Below are 24,308 nucleotides of genomic sequence, written 5' to 3' on the forward strand. Positions count from 1 at the left end.
AGAGCCTTGGCAGTGTTTCAATAAACTTCTGTGACGTCAAAAAGATCCAGTGTTACATTTATTTTTCATCAAGATCTTGTATTGATGATGGGAGAGTGTGACCACTGGGGGATATTTCAGGATTTTTGACATAGGGCCTCATTTCCTATAGTTCTCCAGAGTGTGGTTGAGTTTTTTTTAATTAATGCAGTCCTCATGTTTGAAGAGTTTAGTGGTGCTAGGCTAGTGCATGTCTATGGTAACTCGTAGCCTGCATTAAAAACAGTCTGAACCAAGCACAGAGCACCTGAGGCCATCACTTATAACACCAGACTACCCATATAAATGTCTGTGTTGACTTAATAATTTGTTTAATATAACCATTTTGCATTTAAAAGAACTTATATTTCAGCAGAATCCGCTTCCTGGTTGTAAGCTACGCAGCGGTGGAGTGATCTGCTAGGTTTAACGGATCTACTGTAGTTTGTTTACCTGCGGCTGGCATTATTGCACGTGGAATTCACAAAGGAGCTTTCTACAAATGAGATATGGCCAGGGGCGGATCTAGAGGGGTGGCACGGGGCAGCTGCCACCCCAAGTAAAGGTCTTGCCACCCCATTGATGTCATGTGATGTCTCTCATCTTCTCAAGAAGCTACTTGGGTGCTCACTCTCAGTGCTTTTTTGACAGGACAAAGTATTATATCAACTTTCTAGCTAAAAAAGGAGCCAGGTGCCAACGTGCCAGCGTGCCAACCTTGGATGTGGATGATGAGGTTTTTTTTTACAAAAGTTTAAATTTCACTTGAAACCCTGTACTTATATTATGGACAATGCTCTTTGTATATCATTTTGTGAGGCTCAGTCTGCATCTAAACAGAAAAACTGCCTTGCGATCAAGCAAAACTTGCATACCCATGCTATAAACATTCAACTTTGTAAAATGTGTTGCCACCCCAGAAATGATCCCTTACCCTGCACCCTGTGATATTGTTTTTCTAGATCCGCACCTGGATATGGCAACGTTTGGAGGACTACCTGATGATTTTGACAAAGGTTTTTAATGTAGGCTATTAGTTACCAGAGACAAGCACTAGCCTAGCACTAGCCTAACACCACGAAACTCTTCAAACAAAAGGACTGCATGAATATAAAAAATAATAATCAGGAAATGAGGCCCTATGTAAAAAATCCTTAAAGAGGGGGTATTATGCTTTTTTCAATCACATAGCACCAGTCTATAGCACACTACAATGATGACCAAACCTTCTGTTGGTCTGTAAATGTTGTAAATTAGAATAACTGCATTGTATAAAATTGCTCTCTCAAAATGGCTGTAGTGAATGTCTTGAAATAGGCCTCTGTCTCTTTAAGAACCTCTGACTCTTTCCGACACGCCCCCTCCACACGCTGTCTGTGGCATCAGTGGGGAGGGGGTTCTGGTGAGGAGCAGTGGTTGGTTACTCGGCTGGTGACGAAAGCTCGGAGGCGTCTCCAGGAGGTGGGGGCGTTCCTAGGAGGACTCAGGCAAACCTATCCCTAAAATGGCCGCCATCAGAGTTTTTACAGATTACTCAAAAATACGTGAACGTGCCAAGGCAACACTTCAGGCATGTTTTTAATGAGGGAATGACATAATAACATGATGTAAAGCTTGAAAAAGTCGATTTTGCATAATACCCCCCCCTTTAACGCTTATGAGGCTGGAAATGTTTTTTTCCCCTTCCTGCTGTTGTAAACTTCCCGTGAGTCAAGGTGAAAGTCGAGCCCTGTCAAAGCTTCAGTGGATGTTACAGAAAATTACATCACATATTGAATCTTCAGGTCAGGAAGAAGTCCGGGATCAAGATCGTTCCCTCCAGGGACACGAAGCCTGTGACGGCGGTGACCTTTTGAAAAAAGACAAATGTCACGGTAAAATTTAGCAGGAATCAATGGGAGAGTTTCGACGGGCATGGACTTAATTATTCACGAACCGGCTTTTGTGCAGGAAAGATGGAAGTTTTACCTTTTTATTTGCATGGTTTGTGGCAGAATTTGATCAGCCTCTCCCAAAAACGTCCCTCTCTGATCCGTCTTTTCGCTCAATCATCACCTTTCACAATCTCTCTCTCTTTCTCTGCTCTGATTGAGACCATACTGGCCGTCTGCAGAATGTCTGACCCTGCACGTCCACGCTCCGAAACACAAACAACAATCAGACAGAGCATTATCGCTTCCGCCGCTTTACCGCGAGGCCCCTCGGTCATTATGAAAAATAACGCGCCGCAGTTTTCATTTCCTGCACCTGTTTGTCGGAGATTCCTAATTTTAGCCGCTCATTATCCCCAGAGACCATCAACAGAGCCGCAGGAAGACAATTTCTAAAAGATTTGTTTACATATCAAAGGGTTGAAATATTATTCAGCGGATATAGAGCAGCCGAGAATGAAAGCCTGTTCTCGTCTGCCGCATCTTCCATTTAAGATTGTGCTTTGTCCAAAGAACGGTCCAGGGGTGGTGGTTCCCAACTTCTTTGGAGACACCCGGCACGTGCTGGAGACCCCGCAGTCTAAAAATGCAGCAGTAGCATTTTGTGTGTAATCGTTAGCATTGCTTCAGAAGATAGCGGTAAAAAGACGGCCCCAGAGAGAACATGTTTATGTGAACAAACCAGCATGTGGTTATGTTTATGAGGAAAGGGGCAGAACTGTCAGGATTTACCAAAGATCTGCTTCCTCTCCACAGACTAAATAAACACATTGAAGAGATAACTGTAAACCTTTCTCTGTGAATTTTGCGCTCTGTATCGTCAACATAGCCTCGGTGTGAAGTCTAAAAGATTTTGTGATGAATGGGGGGTCCACACTTCAGTACACGACTGAATTTAGCGCGATTACCTTGATCTAAACCGGCAAAATGCAGGCATTGTTTGTCAAATCGAAACCGTGCCTTTCGGCTCCTGTTCAAAGAAGCTATTAGACCATATTAACAAAGACGCAGCAACCTCCCTCTCTCTCGGTACAGCAGCACTTTTTCTGCGATCTGCAGTTGTAGTTTGTGTTTCTGTGTTCCACATTGTTTTGCTGGATATTTTGTAAATCTTTGCTGTGTTTTTTGTGAGAGTCAGCGGATTTTTGTTACTGCAGTCCGTACTAGCCATGAAGGACCCAGCTTTTTATAAGTAAACAAACAGCTGATGAGCTGAAGACATTTGAGTCCTACAGATTTCTTCTTCAGAAACACTGAAGATGCACCAAGGGCCCCCACGCCTGCAGCACAGTGGAGGCGTCACAAGAGGAGCTATAGGAAACAGAAAAGAGACAAACAAGGAGAATAAGGTGGATTATAATCGTCACACTACGAAACACGATTCTCTGCAACTGTCTTTTTGTCTTTAATGGCATCACAATGTATTTTAATGGTGAAAACTCTATGTGCACCCTTTTGAAACCCGATTGCACCCTCTAGAGCCGGCGCTGGTGTTTACGCTGCTCAAGGTGTTAGCATTCTACCGCGGTTAGCATTTAAGCTCAAAACAATGAACACATGTGTAGCTCACATCTATGCCTCTCTGAGTAAAAACAGCTCAGCTCTTACCTCTGCCACATGTCGTATCAAGGCTACATGTTTGGAGAGTTGTTCAGGGCTTTCTCTTGGAGCGGTTTGTACGACCTGTAGCTCCGCAGCTGTAGCTAATCTCCACAAATGTTTTCCATGGCTGATTTTGTAACTCTCCAGGTGGTTTATAAAGACAAAATCTGATATCGGACCAAAAAATCCATTTCGGTTGGGCTGTACAAACTACTCAACCACTGTTCGCTTGTCCTTCATTTTTACATGCCTGATTGAAAACAAAACACTCAGATGAAAAGGGCCATTTTTCATAATGTGCCTCCTTTTATCTTAAAATAATCAATAAGCCCGGAGCTGCAGCGAAGGACAGTCTCAAGATGAAAAGAAAAGGGAGAGATCCTTTTTTTCCATTTCATCGTCATTTATCTCATACAAGACAAGTATGTTCTGTTTGAGTGCAAGCCCATGCACCTGTTCGACACTCGCAGGCAGCTATGTAGTGTCTCACACACTGAAAAGCAATAAGGGCAATGAGTGCGTCTGTGACAGGCTCCACGTCCTTGTCCATTGTGTTGGTGTTGTTTGTCCCTTATCTGTCTCTATCCTCGGTGTCCTTTCAGTAATGAGGACGAGACAACAGAAAGTCACTCTGGCCTTTTAGAGTGTCCCCGTGAAAGGGATGTGGAGGGGGAAAAAAACAAAACAAGACCAGACAAATGCATTAGACAAGGTTAGTGCATGAAAGAGTCGCAGCAGCTACCAGGGGAATTTGGGCCAGCAGTGAATGCCGTCTCATGGGGGACTTCAGTGTTGAGATTTTAAACTAGTTTTCCCCCTTAAAGTGATAGTGTTTAATAGAGGTTGACCGATGTGGGTTTTTCTAAGGCTGACTGTTTGGATGATACTGATATGGGCGGCCAATATATTTGATTGATATTTCTGGCTGATTTTTCCAAATGTCTTGTCTGTAATCCTGTTTATGAGGCTTCGAAACTGTAAAACATGTCGGTATTAAACTGTGACAGCAGGGGCAAGCGCTGATTTATTAAAAACATAGGTACTAGAGATGCATCGAGCCAGGTTTTTTGCTTCCGATACTGATACTGGGGGCTTGAGTACCGATACCAAGAGACTTTCTTAAAACTGAATGGTCTTCTTTTCTCCAGTGTGAGACCAATACAGTCTTATTTTTTCTTGCAAATGAGATATTTCAGATCAATCATTAATTATATCTATGAATAAACTATGTAGTAACATTAAACAAGGATCCCTGGACTTTTCTACACTAAATATCCATGGCTACAAGACAGGCTTATTATATAAGATATAAGGTTGCATTGAAATATTATTTAGTAGTTATAGCAACAGAGAATGAACGTCTGTTCTTGCTGCCGCGTGTTCTATTTAAGGTTTTGCTGTCCAAAGTATGGACCTAAGGCATGGACCAGGTCAGTGGGTCCCAACTTGAAGACACCCTGCACGTGGTGGATACCCCGCTGTCTAGAAACCAGGCTCCCACAAACAGGGATGACAACAGTACTTGATTGCAGAAGTACTGATACATAGTTAGCTTTCATCGCAATGTTTCTCAGTTCCCCTGAGGTCCAGGAAGTCTCACTGGGCTCTTTCCAATGCCAAAAACAGGAAGTCTCTGCAATTTGCTGTAAAATAATACAATTAATTTTCTGCACTAAAGTTCTTTCCCTTGATGATCTAGCAACTAATCAGAATCACCGTTTCCTGAACTTTGACCAGTGAGACAAGCTTTCCTCTGTGAACAAGGAGTGGTTTTCAGGTCCAATCAGAAGGGGAGGGCGAGGGAGCTTGATCTTTTCTTTTTAAATTTCAGCCTCTCCTCGTTTTGCAACCGTACAGACACTTTAAAGTACTATACAGAGTACTATATGTTCCAGCCATGTCCTGAGGTGTAATATGATCCCAGTGGTCAAAAAGTGGCTACTTCGGGTCCGAATTGCCGCCATGCACGAGCTTAATATAGAAGGTGCAGTTACATGTATGACCTGAGGTGGCAGTAGTGAGTATAAGATGGCTAACTTGCATCTAGCCCCTTTAATATCTTAGTTTCAATGTCTCAGTTTAAGAAAAAAAGACCAAACTCACCCATAGCGATGCTTATTTTATGCAAAATGTGGATCTTTCTTTCTCTCCTTTTAGATTGCGACACATTCAGACGAAACTATATTTTCCATCAGTATCTGACGAGGAAGGTATCATTACAATCACGGTCGTCCTTTCCTGTCAAAATCGGATGCCGCACGCATACTGACAAGTTTGACAACACCAACAAATCTTCAGGGTTTGGTTTACAACACAATGCAGGCCACACGCAGCAGTTTTATTTTCACAAAGGACTATTTTTATAAAGTGTTCTGCAGGGAAAAGGATTTTATTCAAGGAAAATAAAGTCAAGTAGAGGACGTTCAATTTCTTTCTTTATTTGGCTTCACTGTTTTTCCCTTCGCATTTTAACCTCTGTAATGTTTGTTTGTTGTCTTGCATGCACAGGATTTAAGGATGACTCTTTTTTGTTTGTTTTCGATACGTTATCACAGATTATTTTCAAACCTGAGATACCACAGCTAGAAAGTGTCTGAAAGTATTTAAAACCTAATGAATAACACAGCATTAAAGTCATTTTCTGCCCCAGTTCCAATAGCAACAATAGCAGCGCTAAAACAGACCCTTGTAGGACTCCCAAGGTTATTTAGCACAGTTATGCGTATCACACTTCTCTTTCAGTGCTGAAGCTTGCTAAATATGCAGTGCTGTTCTAAAAGTAACAGTTTGCAAAGTAAAATCCCCCACGCTACTCAAACGAACCATAATTAGGTCTTCTGTTGAAAATCAAACCTTTTCTTTTTGTTTTTCTGAAGACGCAAATAGGGAGCGGTTATTATCGGCTCCAGACCAGGACCTCCATTAACCCCGGTCCATCCGCGCCGTTTTCTCCACATTTCCGAAGCCGATCGAAATTTCTCATATTGTGAAACGTGCCCCAGTTCAAGTGGAGCGGCAGATTAGACATGGATTACACTCTTAATATGCTAATGAGAGTAATTATGAGTGTGATAGGGATTAAATGTGGTGCGGAAATATGCTCTTAAAATAGATAAGCGGGGCCAACAATGATGGCATCTCGCGGGCGCCTCACCCAGGGTGTAATTGCCTGCTTGTTCAATGGATTAACTAGACCAGTGTGATAGTTGACCATCTCGCGAAAAGAACAATGTCCATGCATAATGGAGCAGCATAATGTGGACTTTTTAACATTTACCACAATATATTTCTTGATTTTCCTTGATTAGGTGGCAGGGTTTTTTTTGTATTCAAGGAGGAGGTGCTGGGGGTTGGGTGCTATTGCTGGGGTCTACAGTGTCATCGTTCATTGTCACCCTTTTTACGCAGGGATATTTGGAGGAGAGTAACATATTATAGATTAGAAATGTTCTACTGTATGCTATCTAATAGTGCGAAGGCTCATTTATGCTCTTTGTTCGGAATGCATACAGATACGGAATTAGCTTTCTGTCCGTCTCCTGCGCTCCGTCAGTCGCTTTGTTTCTCCAGAGTCATAGCAACGTAACAGTTCATGATCTAACCACAGGAGACACTACTGCACACAGCTCAACAGGTGAAGCAGAAAAAAAAACGGCTAAACTTCTAAAAAGTTATCTGAATCTCATCTTCTTGACTAAACTTCAGTAAGTGTGGTGTAAAAACCATACTGTCTTGGTTGGATTTTGCGTGGGTACATTTTACTGCGCCCTCTGGTGGTAACTTTCGATAACACATGCAGTTACAGCAACTACACTTGGAACGCACAGATCAGTTTTTGTATGAAATGGGAGCATTAATGAGACTTAAGAGTACATGATGGAGTCAGAAGATAACATAAACAAATGTGATGTGTTTACACTTCAGAAATATGATGATTCAAACCTTCAAGGTGTAACATGCAGCAGTTCAGTCGAGCAGCTGTTGTGATGTATTATCTGCTCACGCCTCCCTGAAGCAACGAGTGGATCTAATTGATATTGACTGTACACCTCCATGTCTTGATATGAAAACAAAGAGCACTCTGTGGCACTACTACTGCTCTTTTTGTTTCAATACGTCAGTGCTGGGGTCTGGAAGTAAAAATCCCATTCATATTTAGCATTTACTTTTAGAAAAAATGTCAATAGTAAGCATTGAGTGCCAAAAACGGAAAACTCGTTATTGCTGTTTTTTTTTGTTTTTTTTTTGCTTTTTAATTACGAAACTAGACACTCTAATACACCTTATGTGTGATTGTGGTTGCTCTGTGATGAACAGAACTGAAATAGATTCTTGAAATAGAAGCTTGTGAAAAGTCACATCTGGACATTTCATATTATTGCGTTTCTTTCCTTTTCTTTTTTTAGTCCGGGGGGGCGTGGTGTCGACACTTTCCTCTTGCTCTCTGGAGTGTGTTTGATACAGCAGAGCGGCTTCCGAAGCAGTTCAGCGGCTTCCGAAGCTGTTTCAGATCGAAGCAGTTGAGATTTTACCATATCTCTGAGTTTTAAAATGGTTAAAATCGGTCCAAGGCTGAGAAACATCCTGTTAAAGTCTTTAGTCCGAGAACCAGGCTGTTGAAGTGCACACGAGATAAAAAGCGATCTGCGAACTGTTTTCACCTACATTAAACTTAGAGTCTCCCCTTTCAAACGAGCCATAGCATGTGTCCATAGCTCTAACATATACGCTGTGGTGCTACAAATAGCATGAAAAATGGTCTGGATTGTTGGCTCTCTACAGCGAAATTCCATAAAACAGCGCAGCCTCAATGTGTTTTCTTTCTTGTAAAATATCAGGGAGTTAGCTCGTAGCTGATTAGCCTGATTAGCCTCACACACTGGTTCAAAGATGAAAAAAGAATGATCTGATGAAGGCTAATGCCGAAAAGTTATCATCATGCTTGATTAAAAACTGGACATCGGCTACTTGAGTGTGCGATGCTGTTTTTTGATTTATGAAGATTTACCTCAACATCTGCACCTCTGAGACGACTTCTGGTGTGCTTCTATTTTCTCAGCTGATTAGCCTCTGTCATACTTTTAAACTCTGGGGTCATTTACCAAGTGTTTTGCTGATGTGCAGCAGCAGATTCCTTCACACCTTTTTCAGTTACGCAGCTTTCTCTCACTCACCTTAAACTGTAATACAGGCCTGTCTTGATAAATGACCCCCTTAACATTGGAACTTTTCGAAGCCAGTGTGAAATAAGGAGGCCAATTATTTTTATTTCCAGACCCCAGCATGTGACCAGAAGTGGGTGTTGAGCTCCAGGGCGCAGTGGCAGACTGAAGGGGCCTCAAACTCAACCATTAAAGTACTGTATTTCACATGGTAAACAACAGTGCGGTTCATGTATTTGCCTGTCGAGACCCGGACCCAGATTAGAGTTAATGCCCCAGAAAACGAAGCTAATGTTCTCGCTTGACGCTTGAACCCATGCAGCTTCTTCCCGTGCGTGTGTTTTGGAGGCTATTTTCTGCCTCAAGGACCATCACTAGAAAACCAGCAACATGAAAGAGCAGCCCCTGAACACATCTACTACAGAGACCAGAGGCTCAGGCTACAAACACGCATTGGGGAGAAAACATTTAACACTGTTTTAGCCTTGAAAAACAGCCGCAGTCTCACAAATGACTTGATGAAAGCGTAAACATTGGCGCACAGGCCGCGGTTTGGCCGGTGTAGAGACATCCGCGATGAAGCCAAAAACGTTTGTAGTGGTGGGCGGCGGAAACTGTGACTGTATTTTGATGGAGAAAGTGGTAAGCAATGTAAAATAAACCACAGAGTCCAGATCTTAATGCTCTACATGCTTTCAACATTTCCTCATAAGCTTCATGCGTCAGATTTAGAGAGGGATTTTCTCCATGGTTCATGAACACCGTGGACACAATCTGCAACAAAAGGCCAACATAGTGAACTATTGCAAGGGAAACTACATTCATTTTCCTTCGAAGTGTATCATCTTGGCTACGAACTGTCCAGGATATTCTGTGTTCACGTCCCAAAGTCACTCAAGTGTCGTCAATCATTTAAAAGTAAAGTGTAAAAGTAGCTCTCAGGGTTTAGAAAGTTCACCCCCTAGGAATTATAATATTCTATCTGACAGTTTTGTATTGTTACTCAACCTTTTCTGTACGCTATGCCAAATATATATATTATATATATATATAAATATATATATTATAATATAATATATATATATTATAATTCAAAGCCTGCCGTATTGGGACATTTGTCATCTTTAAGGAACAGGGCACCGTTTTTCCATACTGAGATATGTTCTTACCTGAGCTTAGACGAGTTGATGCTCACCTGTCTGGTCTTTATGCGTGCACTGGATTACTGCGTTATCCAAGGACCCTTCAAGACACGTGGATGTAAAATATGTCAATATTTGTGAATGAATATGCGAGGGAATGCCGGTTTTGTGCGACATAGCATTTTCCGGACTATAAGTCGCTCCGGAATATAAGACGCACCAGCCAAAAAATGCCTAATGAAGAAAAAAAACAACAGGCTGAATAGGCGTAAGGTATGCTAACGTAACACATTGATGGTTAGCTACATGAAGGTAAGCAACAAACTAAACAGGTGTCTGGTTTGTTAATGTCACATAAACAGTTCAGATAACTATAGCAAGGACAAGATCGCAAATGCAAGCGGCCGAAATTAGTTTCCTTTGCAGGGTGTCTGGGCGCACCCTTCGTGATCGGGTGAGGAGCTCAGCCGTGAGGAGCTCGGAGTAGAGTCGCTGCTCCTTCACGTCGAAAGGAGCCAGCTGAGGTGGCTAGGGCATCTGTTTCGGATGCCTCCAGGTCGCCTGTCCCACTAGTGGGACAAGACCTCGTGGAAGGCCCAGGACACGCTGGTGGGACTATGTCTCCGAGCTGGCCTGGTGTCGCCTCTGGGTCCCCCCAGAAAGGTGTGTGTGGATTGGGAAGTCTGGGCATCTCTGCTGAGACTGCTGCCCCCGCGACCTGGCCCTGGATAAAGCGGAAGAAAATGGATGGATGGATGGATAACTAGCATAAAGAATATACCAAACTTTCGCTCTCACTCCAGAATCACTAAATCTGAAATCTTCATCCTCTGTGTCACGACCTCTGCATGGAGGCGTAACTGCACCGTTGACAAGCCTCTCCTGGCAGGACGTTTTTCAAGCTCTCATTTGTGAACTCGTTCCTCTAACTGTGGCCATCAAGCTTTTAGCCCGTGATTAGCTTTGTTTTGTTTTCTTCTCCGCTTTCTCGCTCACTCCAAACGTTCTTTCTGTAGCTCGGTTAGCCTGCAGTGCCCTCTAGTGGCATGTGAAACTCTGACAGGAAAACTAAGGTGTTAAGGGAGAAAACTAGCTAAAAATCTCCACATTGACCACTGTGTAAAAACATTCGTATTTTTCTGTGTCTCGCCTCAATGCTGCCACTGGACCCTTCTCTTGACCTAGAGCCTCGATTTTGTTCAAGAAGTCGTCCTAATAGCTGGAAGATCAGCCAATGTGCAGGCTACATATGTTTTCTCCAGAAGCTGTTTTGGGGCACTGGTTGTTTTGCCCTTGCGTATTGATCCGACAGGTGATCTCGGCTGATGATGAGTTGCCAGCGTTTCCTCTCTCCTGTACGCTGTATACTGTAAGTCTGTCCGCGGAGAGGGCTGTTTGGAGCTTAACTCAAGCAGAAAATCACAAATCCTCTCAGGATTCACTCAGTCCGCGCACATAAATAAAGCTCTGGCAAAAGAAATGACATGCTTTTCAGTCAAGAGGGCTCACGCCGAGGTGAGGTGCAGCGCTGCGGATTCCATATTGGCTTGTTTTATCAGATTGTAGAATGCACTGTTGGTCCTATCTCGGATAAGTGAAGTAGCTCAGTGTGCAGCGTGAGAGTAGAAGACACACAGAGTGCGCTACTAATGAACTAGCGGCGATGGAAGAGGCTGCTGCTAAGGGAAAAGGAGATGAGAAGTACAGAAAGGAAGCTTTTTTGACTGCTGGAGAGAAAATCCCTGTTCACAATGATGACACTTGTGCCTGTAGTCTGTGTTAAAAGCTTGATACAACTTTCATCCCAATTTCCAAAAGTTTTTTCTTAACGTCTTAAAGGAACAGGCCACCGTTTTAACATACTGAGATATGTTCTTACCTGAGCTTACACGAGTTGATACGTACCTGTCTGGTCTTTGTGCCCATAGAAGAGCGTGGTAGCTTCCAACTTCACCCCCGTTTGGAGCTATAGGAATACATTGGGAGAGGCCAAATGCTAACAACATCTTTGGTCGTTTTGCGTGAATGAGGGAACGCTCAAAGACCAGACAGGTACATATCAACTCGTCTAAGCTCAGGTAAGAACATATCTCAAGGCACGTTTTCTCCAGTCTGGCTTTATCCAAATCTAAATGTTTCTTGAACAAAGCGTCAAAACTGCAACAAAATTGAGGATGAAAATACAACAAAAGAGCGTCAAAAAAACACAATGAACAACGAATCAACAAAAGAGCAACAGATACGTGCCGGAAAAGCAACAAAAACTGGACTAAAAAGTGACGAAAACACGTATAAAAAAAAAACATCCTCAGAAAACCCGACAAAAATGTAAAAAGAAATGTGATAAAAATGGTGACAGATCAGTTTTTCAAGGTCTTTCAAATGAGGCGTTATTCTGGCCTATAGGGTGTGAGCTCCAGTCAAGAGGCTGTTAGATTTGGGTCAAACTGAACTGGAGATAATGTGTTTGGTTAAGGTGGGGGTTAATGGAACAGGCCATCGTTTTTCCATACTGAGATATGTTCTTACCTGAACTTAAGAGAGTTGATATGTACCTGTCTGTGTCCCCGTGGAAGAGTTTGGTCGCTTCTAACTTCACCCCCGTTTGGAGCTATAGGAATACATTGGGAGAGGCCAAACAACATCTTTAGTCGTTTTGCGTGACTGAGGGCAGGGGCACAAAGACCAGGTAAGACAGGTATCAACTCGTCTAAGCTCATGTAAGGACATATCTCAGTATGGAATAACGGTGGCCTGTTCCTTTAAGATGTTAAACCTTTCTAAACTTTCGCCGACAAAAACTGGACTAAAATGATCAGATATAAAAATGACTTAACCTTTAAACCCCCTCCAGTTCAGCTCTACCCAAATCTACCCAAGTCTGGTTACAGCCCACAAGCCAATGTAACACCCATCCATCCATTTTCTTCCACTTGTCCCAAATCACATGGCACCAGCCCCTTATGGCTCCTCCTGAAGGTGGCGGGTCCACAGAAGGACGGCCTCATGATTAAACGGGCCTGTTGGTCTCTCATAAGGGGCTTCTGAACCGCTCTTTGTCTGACCCGTCACCTATAGGACCTGTTTGCCATGGGAGACCCTACCAGGGGCACGATGCCCCCGACAACAGAGCCCCCAGGATCATTTCGGGTGCTCAAACCCCTCCACCACGTTAAGGTAGCGGTTCCAGGAGGGGCCAGTGTAACACCTCATCTGAAAACCTCCAAAACTCATCTAAACTGATCCTTTTCCTTCTTCCTTTTTTCAACAAGCTTTTAGATTTCGGTGATGCCAAACTGAAGAAAATGTGCTCGGATCAGGTGGGGGTTAGAAGAGGTTGATTGTGACCAAGACTAAGAAGCATTTTTGTCCAAAAGACTATGACTAAAATAAGTCTACAGTGAAACCCTTGACTATATTATGAGTAAAACTAAAAAAGCATCGTCATCAAAACTCTAAGACTAAAATGATCCCTGCATATCCCTTTGTGTCTAGTCGCTCTAGTCGTGTTACTCTCTGTGTTACTCTCCTGGTCAGTCTCTCATTACTGCTGTTTATTCACCAAACATACTCGATAATTAATCCGGGGGTGAAATTGGAAATATGAACCACAGTAATCGGCATGACGACAAATGAACTCCACCGGCGCCTTCCCGAGCGCCGCGTTATTGGGGCCCGTGTTAGCATGTATACCGGGGAGCTGGTAATTAAAGGCTGCCCACTTCATCATGTTTACGAACTACACGGTGTTAACAAACAGAACCGGGGTTGTAATGAAAAATCGAGCGTAGTGCGCATTACATTTATTGCCTCATAATTACAGTAAGAGACAGCGGTTATGAATATTTATGCTTCCTGGTGACCTATTCGCTAGAGAAGTGTTCGCTCGACCGCTGCGAACGTATGATGCAGTAAATCAGTGGCTCTCGACCGATCTACATTTGTCATTAATGAAAGATCAGTGTTTTTGTGCCATGACATGTTTCAGATACACAGTTTGACAGATCTAGTAGACGTTGATAAATGTTTTTTTTTTTCCCAAACTCAAATAATATTGTTTGTTTTGTACAGTAAATCAGCTGCTCGCTTCCAGTGATCTGGCTGATTTGTCACTAATATGACCGTCCTGTCATGGTGAGCAACATTAAACATTAAAGGGGCCGATGGTGCAGGCTGGTACACTGTAAATTCCGATTGAGGTGGCAACATGAAATAAAGTGTTATGATTACTAGGAGACCTGAAATTTTCAGCATTTACCCTCTATTCCATGTAAGAAGTACATTTTCAAAAGAAAATTGTGATTAATTGCTTTTCCGTTTTACAGCAACATGTTTCCGCTCCAATAACAGGGTTTTGCCAGTAATTACTAACTTTACATGATGCCAGTAATGATTATTTGTCGTCCTGTTGTGCTCACGCTCAATCTAAAGTATCCATTATAGGATTCTGTCCCATTTACTAGGATTTGCCAGTTTTTAATAATATAGACTTAACATTGGCTTGACTTGCTTTTCTCTTTACCCAGCACATGGTTTTAGAATATTCCATTAACCAGTACTAAGCATAATAGTACAGGTTAAGGCCATATTTAAGTAACAAAAGTAATCAGTACTCGGAATTCCCAGTTGTCAGTACTAACATGTCTAGTAATCAGAACTTGCATCATAAGCAATGAATACTGTGAAAGCTGTCTTAATCATACTAGCGTTACTAGTAATCATGGCTTAACATTGGGCGTAATAATTATGCATCGGGTTTACAACTTATCCCAAGTAAGTGCAATGAGTTGGCATTTACAGTGTAGGCTCCCTTCCAGCTGTGGGTATAGTAGTGGCCACCACCACCAAGTTTGGTGTGAATTTGTCTTTGAGCATCCGGAATAGTGCTATATAAAACTATAAACCATCTCACACTTGGTCGGTTCTAAAACAACTGAAAAAAAAAAACATCCCGTCATTTCACTTCCTGCCATCTGCCCATAAGCTCCTCCCACCCCGCCCCTTCTCGCTCCCCTTCGCTGTGCAGCTGGTTCACCATAGAGGAAAAAACATAGCCTTTTAGTGTGGGTTTACGCTGCAATGAAGGGATTTAACAAGAGATGGAGATGGATACGTCAGAAGGAAATGTTTGGGCAAAGGAGGAGCTTTTTGGGAGCTGTCTCAGTGATAGAAGGAAAAGCCACTGGGAAGATGTGTCAAAAATGTGCTAGTGGCTCGAAACACACATTTTTGATTGTTATATGGTAAAAAAGCTGTAAAAGTTTGCATAATGCCACCCCTTAAATCAATCAATCAATCAAACCTGACTTGACTTTCTATCTCCAATGAGCTGCTGAGAGTTTAAAATTGCGTCAGGACAGGACAGGAAACAGAATAAAAACTGTCAAACTTCACCACATCACCACAGTTATTTTTTGAGCCAGAAGACAGCTGCAAAATCAGAAACAACAATGACACAAAGAAAACAAGGGACGACAGATGGTAGAAAACAACGGAAACAAATACGCTCGACCATGAAACAACGAACAGGAAACAACTGTCAAACTGGACGTCACTGTGAATAAATCCACAACAACACACGTGCGATATTCTAGCTATTAAGCTGTCAAACCCGCTCTTTCCATGTATTTTCTTTCATTTTTTTTTTTTTAGTGCGATCTGCAAAAGTGAATGAATTAGCGAGGCGTTTTTTTCCGAGCTCAGATGGAATTGAAAAGACATCACTTGACATCACGGTTAGCCAGATGGATGTCTATATTTAATGGCGTGATCTGAGAGCTTCATTTCGGTGCTTTTGCTGAACGCTCGTTTGACTCTCATTAAAAATCACATGCCTTTCAGAAATGTTGAATATGCATGTGTTTGCTCCATACGCTCCTTCGCCCTCCTCCCACGTGGGATCGTTATGTACATACGCGCTTCACTGTCGAGCGCGTTCAAACATTTGGAAATCGTGCTGGAGAAACATATCTGGATTTGTGCTGGGTTCACTTTGTTCCAGAGTCTGCAAGATTCCAAAAGAAGAAGGAGAAAGAGACAAAAGTATTTAGTCCAGAATGTATATATATAGTCGTCTTCAGAGCCAACTTTACAACTTCTCTCCTCGGTGATTGACGGAGCTTTGATTAGTACTGGTCTATTTCTGAGGGCTCTGTGGGATTTGCATCTGCTCTCCTCACTTTTATGCAAATAATCGTCCATATTTGTCTCTCTGAACGGTCAATCACAGCCATCGGAACAGAGCCTTATGTAGAAGAGGAAAAGTGTGTAGTCACTGCTGGCCACGCCCATATATAAGTCGTCTTGAAGTAGTGTTGGCGGACTTTTCTTTTTTTCTTTGTACTTCAGTCTCCTCTATGTCGACTGAAGCCCAGATTCTTGGTAAAATAACAATGTGATCATGCTCAATAAAAAGGCTGACAAATCCATAAATTTGAAAACTGATCTAAATTTTTATGTGTTGTTGCTGCGTTTATTTTTTACCACGTTTTCTGGCTTTTTTGTCGTGATTTTTGGTTGCTTTTTTATTATTGTTGCTTTTCCGACACTTATGTTTGTTGAAAACCTCCAGGAAGTCATGACTAAACCTGGCTCGAGATCTGGAGTTGAGGCCCCCGGGCTTTGCACTGTGGTCGCCCTTTCATTGGCCTGCAGACCGATTTTTCTATGAAGTTTGTTTTTTGTCACTTGTTTTTGTCGCTTTTTTGTTGGGTGAGTACCTATGTTCCCGGGTGCGATTTTTTTTCCGTTGGTGAGTTGGTATGTCCACCAATCACAAGTCATGAGAGTGAACCGTCTTCCATAAATCAATCAGCTTAACCCTGACCCTGCCCGAGCCACTAACCTTAAAGGAACAGGCCACTGTTTTTCCATTCTGCGACATGTTCTTTCCTGAGCTTAGACGAGTTGATGCGTACCCGTCTTGTCTTTTTGCCCGTGGAAGAGCTTGGTTGCTTCTAGCTTCATTCACCCTGCTTGGAGCTATAGGAATATACTGGGAGAGGCCAAATGCTAACAACGCTAAGCTCAGGTAAGAACATATCTCAGTTTGTAAAAACGGTAGGCTGTTCCTTTAAGGAGAGCGGGCTGGTAGCCTGGCATAAAGCCTGGAATTGTGGTAATAGGACGCAATTTCCGAATCGAGACTCGAGGCGGGGCTATCGATCGCAGTTTCGTCCACACGTACAGTCGAGTAGATGTTCTGGTGAAAGCCGTCAGAGCAGCTTCTTGCCGTGGACAAGTCCAGCTCATTTAAACAGAAGAAAGGGCACTGGTAAAAGATCATTGTGTCGCGGCCGCCATCTTCACTGTTTTGGTTACGGTCCAGAGAAGCACTGGTTTTTGATGGGAAATCTTAGCGCAGAAGATGACGCATCATTAACTCCCGCCTCCCGTGCTATGATTGGCTCATCTTGGTTTTGCCGGAGTCAGCGAGATTCAAATCGCACAATTCCAGACTGTGTCCCCATGTACCTCTTAACATGGAGGATCAGTCTGGCTCGTTTTGGTTTTTTTCTTTCTTTTCATGGTTTCGTCGCTCTTTTGTCTCGTTTTTGTTATAGGCCACTCAGTGCAAAGCCTCATGTGTGTAGGCGAACACCGACTTGAGGACAGAATGAACATAGTGAATCCGGTCCTTAAGTATTTCCTCAAAGCCGCGAGTGCCGATAAGAGGGCGAGTCTACGGGAACAGCTGTCTTCACTTCCTGAACCGCGGCTCTCGGAGAAGACGGAGCGGCCATATTGCTGCAGGCGGTAAATCCCGGGTCAGTGGCGTATGACAGGTGGCCTGAGCTTATTTATTTCACTGCTGGAGCTTTTCTGTTGGAGATTTATGAATTTGGGTATGTGATTAGCGGCTGGTGTTTGACATTTTTGGAACTCGGCCCAGACTGAAACCAAGCCACAGAATTTGATTATGGCAGCGCTGCACCTGGGAAGGCATGAAATATTCAAATCGACGCCCAGGACAAGTGGGATATGAAGCGCGGGCCACTTTGTAACAGCTGCCGCGATGAATACGTTACTGAAGGGACAAACTTTGGCGCTTAGACTCCAGCGTATCTATATACTCGCCGTGTCTGAGATTAGCCTCTGACTTTACATACATATACTTTGAAATAAGTTTGTCTAAGTTCTAATTTTGATGAATCTAGTCTCGGGCGTCTCAAAGTGTTACAGTCACTGAGTCGGGCGTCCCTTTCACTTTTCGTAAGAGCTACGATCCCTGACTCACAGAAATGTCGTCACCTGGATCTAACTAACAGTTCTGATCTGGGGTTTCTGCAGTTGGTCAGGTCTATTTCAGCAACACTATGTGCCCCAAGAATGAGATCATCTGACGACCTGAACATCCTGAAGGACCAGGTTATTCCATCCATGGATCTTCCCTGATGGCACGGGCATATTCTAAGATGACAATGTCAGGATTCACGAGGTTCACATTGTGAAAGAGTTGTTCAGGGACCATGAGATGGATCGCCGCCACAGAGTCCAGGTCTTAAAGGGGGATGTTTCAGGATTTTTGACATAGGGCCTCATTTCTGGATATTTTTTTGTGTGTAATTCATGCAGTCCTTATATTTGAAGAGTTAATGGTGCTAGGCTAGTGCTAGGCTAGTGCATGTCTATGGTAACTAGTAGCCTGCATTAAAAACAGTCTGACCCAAGCAAAGTGCACCTGAGACAAATCACTTATAACACCAGACTACCCATATAAATATCTGTGTTGACTGAATATTTTTTGAAATATAACTATTTTGCATTTAAAATAACTTATATGTGAGCAGCGTCAGCTTCCTGGTTGTAAGCTACGCAGCGGCGGAGTGATCCGCTAGGTTACCGGATCAGTAGCTTGTTTACCTGCGGCCGGCAATACAATGGGCCAGATCTTGTGGCGGTGTACGGGGCGGCGCAGGCTCTTGGCGAATTATTTTCCGAGTGGCGGCGTTGTATGTGCCATTCGCCTCCGCCACCTGTGAGGGGGCGTCACAAGAGGAGGTGACTGCACTGATGGAAACACGGCTGACATTCACTTCCTCGTTTACATTGCGCTGTCCTGCTTTCTTTCTTAAGCCTTAGGCTCTCACAGGTCAAACTAAAAACTTTATTTACCCCATCGTGAGCTAAACCATGTTCACGTCTCGAGAGAAAAAGAGCTACAGCGTCCGCTGTGGCGCGGATCGGCCGCGCTTGGCGTGAACGCGAAGCAAAACAAAAGCACATGTTCACCCCCCACTCCCCCACAACCACTCTCCTGGACGCGGAGTCGATCTGGTTGGAGGAAAATGTCTGTGTCTCCACCCATGTAAATGCGCTAAGTCTGGAGTGGCAAGATCACAAAGTGCGCTCCTACTGAGCGCAAAATGTCACGCTATCGTCTCCGTTTTGATACACAAGATCGGGCCCTATATGTTGAATTCACAAAGGCGCTTTCTACAAATCAGATATGGCAACGTTTGGATGATGACCCTCAGGTTTTTAATGCATGCTACTAGTTACCATAGACATGCGCTAGCCTAGCACTAGCCTAGCACAACCAAACTCTTCAAATATAACGACTGCATGAATTAAGAAATATATATATCTTCAGAAATCAACAACACTCTGGATAACAAGGAAATGAGGCCCTATGTCAAAAATCCTTAAATATCCCTTTAACCCCATTGAGAATCTTTGGGATGTGCAGTGGTCACACTCTCCCATCATCAGTATAAGCTCATGGTGGCAAATGAAAGCAACCCTTTCATATTGCAGAAGCTTTTGGACACAATGCACCAGTGAATGTGCTGTAATCAAAGCTAAAGTCGCTACAACGAGATAGATACAACGTCACATTTCTACCACAATTCCATACGGCGCCATCCTGTGTGTCATGGGTCTTATTGTTTGTGAGATGGATCATTGATAATATCCTGAAGCAATGGTTCACACCTGTGCTGTGTGGGGCTGATCCTGACACGACGAGGAGACAATATTTTGTTATCCCAAAAGTGATTTATCACCAAGGAACAAAGACAGAAAAACTTTCGTGCGCGAGACGTAATCTATGGCAGAGAGGGCTTCCCGAACATTACATATAACATTATATCACAGGTAAATTGATAAACAGCGTCCTTTATTCTCATGATTATCATGCATGTGCACATTACAATGATTATGTTAGCCAACCCATCGATCACATGGCTCCTTGTCAGGGGAAAAACACACTAGTGCCGACAGTAGCTCAGAGTAGAGACAATCATATACAGGTGCTCGTCATATAATTAGAATATCATGAAAGGTGCATTTACTAATTAACTAATCTATGATATAGACTCATGCCGTGCAAAGTGAGATATGTCAAGCCTTTATTTATTATCATTTTGATTATTATGGCTCAGCTTGTAAAAACCCCAAATAAAAAATATGGACTGTGAGCCAGTCTTGACATATCTCACTTTGCATGTAATGAGTCTATATCATATATTAGTTACACAGTTTAAGTTGATAAGTTGGATAACAGAAGTAAATGCACTTTTTCGTTATATTCTAATCATATGACGAGCACCTGTACATTATGTGCATTATGTGATAGATGTATAGATAGATGTATAGATAGATAGATAGATAGATAGATAGATAGATAGATAGATAGATAGATAGATAGATAGATAGATAGATAGATAGATAGATAGATAATATCAAGCAAAACAACATTTAAAATATATGGTTTAGTGGCGTTGTTTATGTTTTTTTTTACCTGAAATCACAAAATTATGTTTTGTATCTTGAAATTATCTTGGGACCGACGGCTCTGTGCTCGCAACCCTCACGTTGGGAACCCCCGGGTCAGACATATGAAGGGTAAAAAAAAAAACTCCCAGGAATCCTAAATTTGCAATTGAAAAGCCTTGATAAGATTATAGAAGGTTTATTTATTTACGTTTATATTATTTCAACATTTTACTGGGTTAGGGTAGTAGGAAAGGTGGCAGTCGTGAGGTGTATTTGCTGTAGTTGAAGATATAATGTGTGTTCATAGAAGTACAAGCAGCAGTAGTTGAGGTGATAATAGCAGTAGTAATAATCGGAGTTACAGCATTGACACATAAAACATAACCCAAACCTGTGCGGTGCGTCAGTGGAAATGCTGCTTAGGTGCATTTTCCTTCATAATTGGATGGGCCACATTAATTTTCCGGTGAAAGCGCAATTTTCACCCCGGGTCAAAATGGCGTCTGTGTAAAATGAGATTCACTCGACTTGGCTGATTGAAACACACGGACACGTCCCCCTCTTTTATCCGTCCACAGACTGTCGAGGCCTCTCACCGCTCCGGGGCTGCCTTTGCATCGTCACAACAACAGAGAGCCAATTTGGTTGTGTTTTTTTTGGTTGCATAGTATCTTGAGCACAAACCCGCACCTGCACTGACATTTTAAAAAGGCAGTATTTTGTGTTTGCAGTCATTCCGTAGTAATGAGATATTGATCACTATATTCTATTGATCTACAGTGATATACAGAGGTGGGTAGAATAGCTTTACTTTTACTCAAGGACAAGTCAGAAAGGCTGCGTCCGAAACCATCACATATAGCCTCTATGTCCTAATCCTAGCTTCTAATCTTTAACCTTTCATGGGGTCAACTGTTAGATCCCTATGCAGTTAGTGAACTAGAGCTACAGCAGCATTTGCCCAATTCGACCGTCCTTACCCATGGCGGAAACAAGTGACGTGACATCACCAACAGCTGCTGTTCTTCTTCCTGAAGGTTATTGGCGGACTGCAGGCAAAACAAAAGTGCATGCCGCCACCTACTGTATGGCATATTTAACAACATAGTGTCAAAATAAAGACAAACAAAGAGAAAAATACAAATGATTCATCACATTTCCCTTAGCTACGTCACCCATATTGGACTGCAATGTACTGCAGCCACTGACTTTAATGATTTTGATTCAAACATGAACCACAATAGTAAACAGACAATAATAAAAAGTGACATGTGACTGTGCTGTGGTAACTTTAACATGTATTTTGTCACTTTTATAAAGTTTGGCTTCTGCAGAATCTTATATAAATATACAGTACAGGCCAAAAGTTTGGACACACTTTTTATGTCTTGGCTTTTCTCTATTTTCAACATTATTAACACACTACAATTCTCATTGAAGGTGTTAAACTATGAATGAACACATGGGATTATGAAGGAAACAAAAACAGGTGAAAAAAATACAAATTTGTTTTATATTCTAACTTCTTCCAAATTGCCGCCCTTTATTCTTGGCATTTTCTCCATGAGCTTCATAAGATTGTCTTCTGAGATAATTTTCAACATGTCTGAGGAGCCCAAACCATTTCTGTGACGACATCGTGAAGCTAACTGAGCAAAAGTTAAAAGTGTAAAGCAGTGATCAAAGCGAGAGGCGGCGGAAGAATTTATGTCAACATTTTTTTGGTTTAAAACACAATTCCGTATGTGTTCCTTCATAAATGAACGGCTTCAGTGAGAATCTACCATAGGAACAGTTTTGAAATGAAAGGAAAAACGAATACATAGATAAAGCGTTTCCAAACCTTTGGCCTGTACTGTATATTTATATATATATTTGTTCATCATCAACAGTGGTTGCACATGAATCACTCAAAGGTTCGGCAGTGGCTTATGGGATGGCACATAGCTCCTAATCGCCGGTAAGGGACCACCAGATGCTAAAGTGGCTATGATAGTTAGCATTGAGGCTCTTATTCCTAACTCCTTCCTAATTGACAGCCCAATTCGGAGGCTTCTTATCATGGCGGACACTGACGCATATTAAACCTCTTACCAATATACTGCTTTTGGAGGGGGCAATAGTGACCCATAAATTCTTATGTAAAAAAAAAAGTACTTGGAGAAAATGTTACTTGAGTACTGTTAGTATTGAGTATCTTGAAGCGTAAAAGTCTGATACATGTATTTGTGTCTGAGTGTAGCTGAGTGAATGCCAGCTCTCCCTAAACAGCGACTTGTAACGACCCTGTTCCCCACAAATGTCCATTTGATGTTCATCGATGTTTTGTTGAGGCGGTGCTTCCTGCTGGCCTGGGCCGGGGTCATCAGCTCCCTGGTCGAGCACAGAGCCAGGTAAGCTCCGCAGGCCGTAATCACTGGTTGTGAACACTGCGGTTCAGACTGGCTGGGCCTCAGACAAACGTCAGTGCCTGTGGCTCCGTGTCTATGCCAGGGGTGTCATCCAAGTTTGCTTTAGTTTGGAGTGTGTACATGTAATCCAGTTAGCACAGGCTTGTTAACACCATTGATATCGGTGGAAAAGTGAGTAAAACAAGGGGAAAGGCAAATGTGATGTAGTTTTTGACTATAGACTATAAGTAAAACAACAGTCTGGATGTCTTGTGCAGGAGAAGTTTATTTACCATCAGTGCAGGAACCGGAGGGCTGTGTGAGTTGGTACATCAACCAATCACAAGTCATGAGAGTGAAATGTCATGCATGTATCAATCAGCTTAACCCTGACCTTGCCCTAGCCACCAACCTTAAGGATAGTGGGCTGGTGCCTAATCTTTATCAATCGGGGTAGAATGGGGGAACATAGGGCTGACCCCAACCGGACACATGAGTCTGACCGTTCAAGTTAGGCTATGCTTCCACGTCCATGGGAGTGGATCTCTCCTTCTATAGTTGTCCGTTGGTGCAGACGTGTGTTGTCGAGAAAGCGCTTCTGACAGTCTCCCCCAGGGGAAACTGAAGCTACAAACGTAGCTTTCCACCACCGAGTATGGAGTGAATGTACAACTGCCTCATGTAAAGCGCTTTGTGACTATATGTCTGTTAAAGGCGCTATATAAATAAAGATCATCTTCTTCTTCTTCTTCCCTGAGGTTTCTCTTTTCTCCCACTGGATTTTTACGTTTTTCCTGGCTGTGTAGGAGATTCTAAGGGCATGTTTCCATCTTCTGCTGACGCTTATTTGGCCATTATGTTTGCCTGGACACTACATTGTTTTGTTTCATTGTTTTAATGCTTGGTGCAGTTCTGTGAGGCAACTCCTGTTGTGATATTGGGCTATACAAAACGATTGATTGATAACCTTTGTTGTGCGTCATACTGATATGCAAGCTGAAACACACAGGAATCTGAAAGCCCAAACTATGTATGGACAGAGATGATGCGACCGTACAGCATGAACCCAAAATAGTAAATGTTGATTTCATTTTATTCTCTGACAATAATGATGACTTGAATTTCACATTACAAGCCAAAGTTGACCAGCTTCTCAAAGCACTACACCATAGACATGACTCATTAAAGCGGTACTAAGTCACTTGTGTACCTTAATATATCCTCTCCGTAGTCCCTCTGGGCGTAATTCAAGTGTTAATGGGATGATTGGGGGGTCTTTCATCTCCCCCTGGTGTCTCTGGCTAGAAAACCACCCTTGCAACTTTCCTGCACCGTGTCGGAGGTCCC

The 24,308-nt window shown here is 42.7% G+C and overlaps 1 protein-coding gene across 2 annotated transcripts in view; it reads left to right on the top strand.

Moving 5' to 3' along the window:
* The window catches only part of luzp2 (leucine zipper protein 2), a 203,086-nt gene that overhangs the window by 114,125 nt on the left and 64,653 nt on the right, over positions 1-24,308 (top strand). The gene's annotated exons all lie outside the window — the stretch shown is intronic.

This window comes from Gobius niger, assembly GCF_951799975.1.
Source record: "Gobius niger genome assembly, chromosome: 4".
In the NCBI taxonomy this organism is placed as follows: Eukaryota; Metazoa; Chordata; class Actinopteri; order Gobiiformes; family Gobiidae; genus Gobius; species Gobius niger.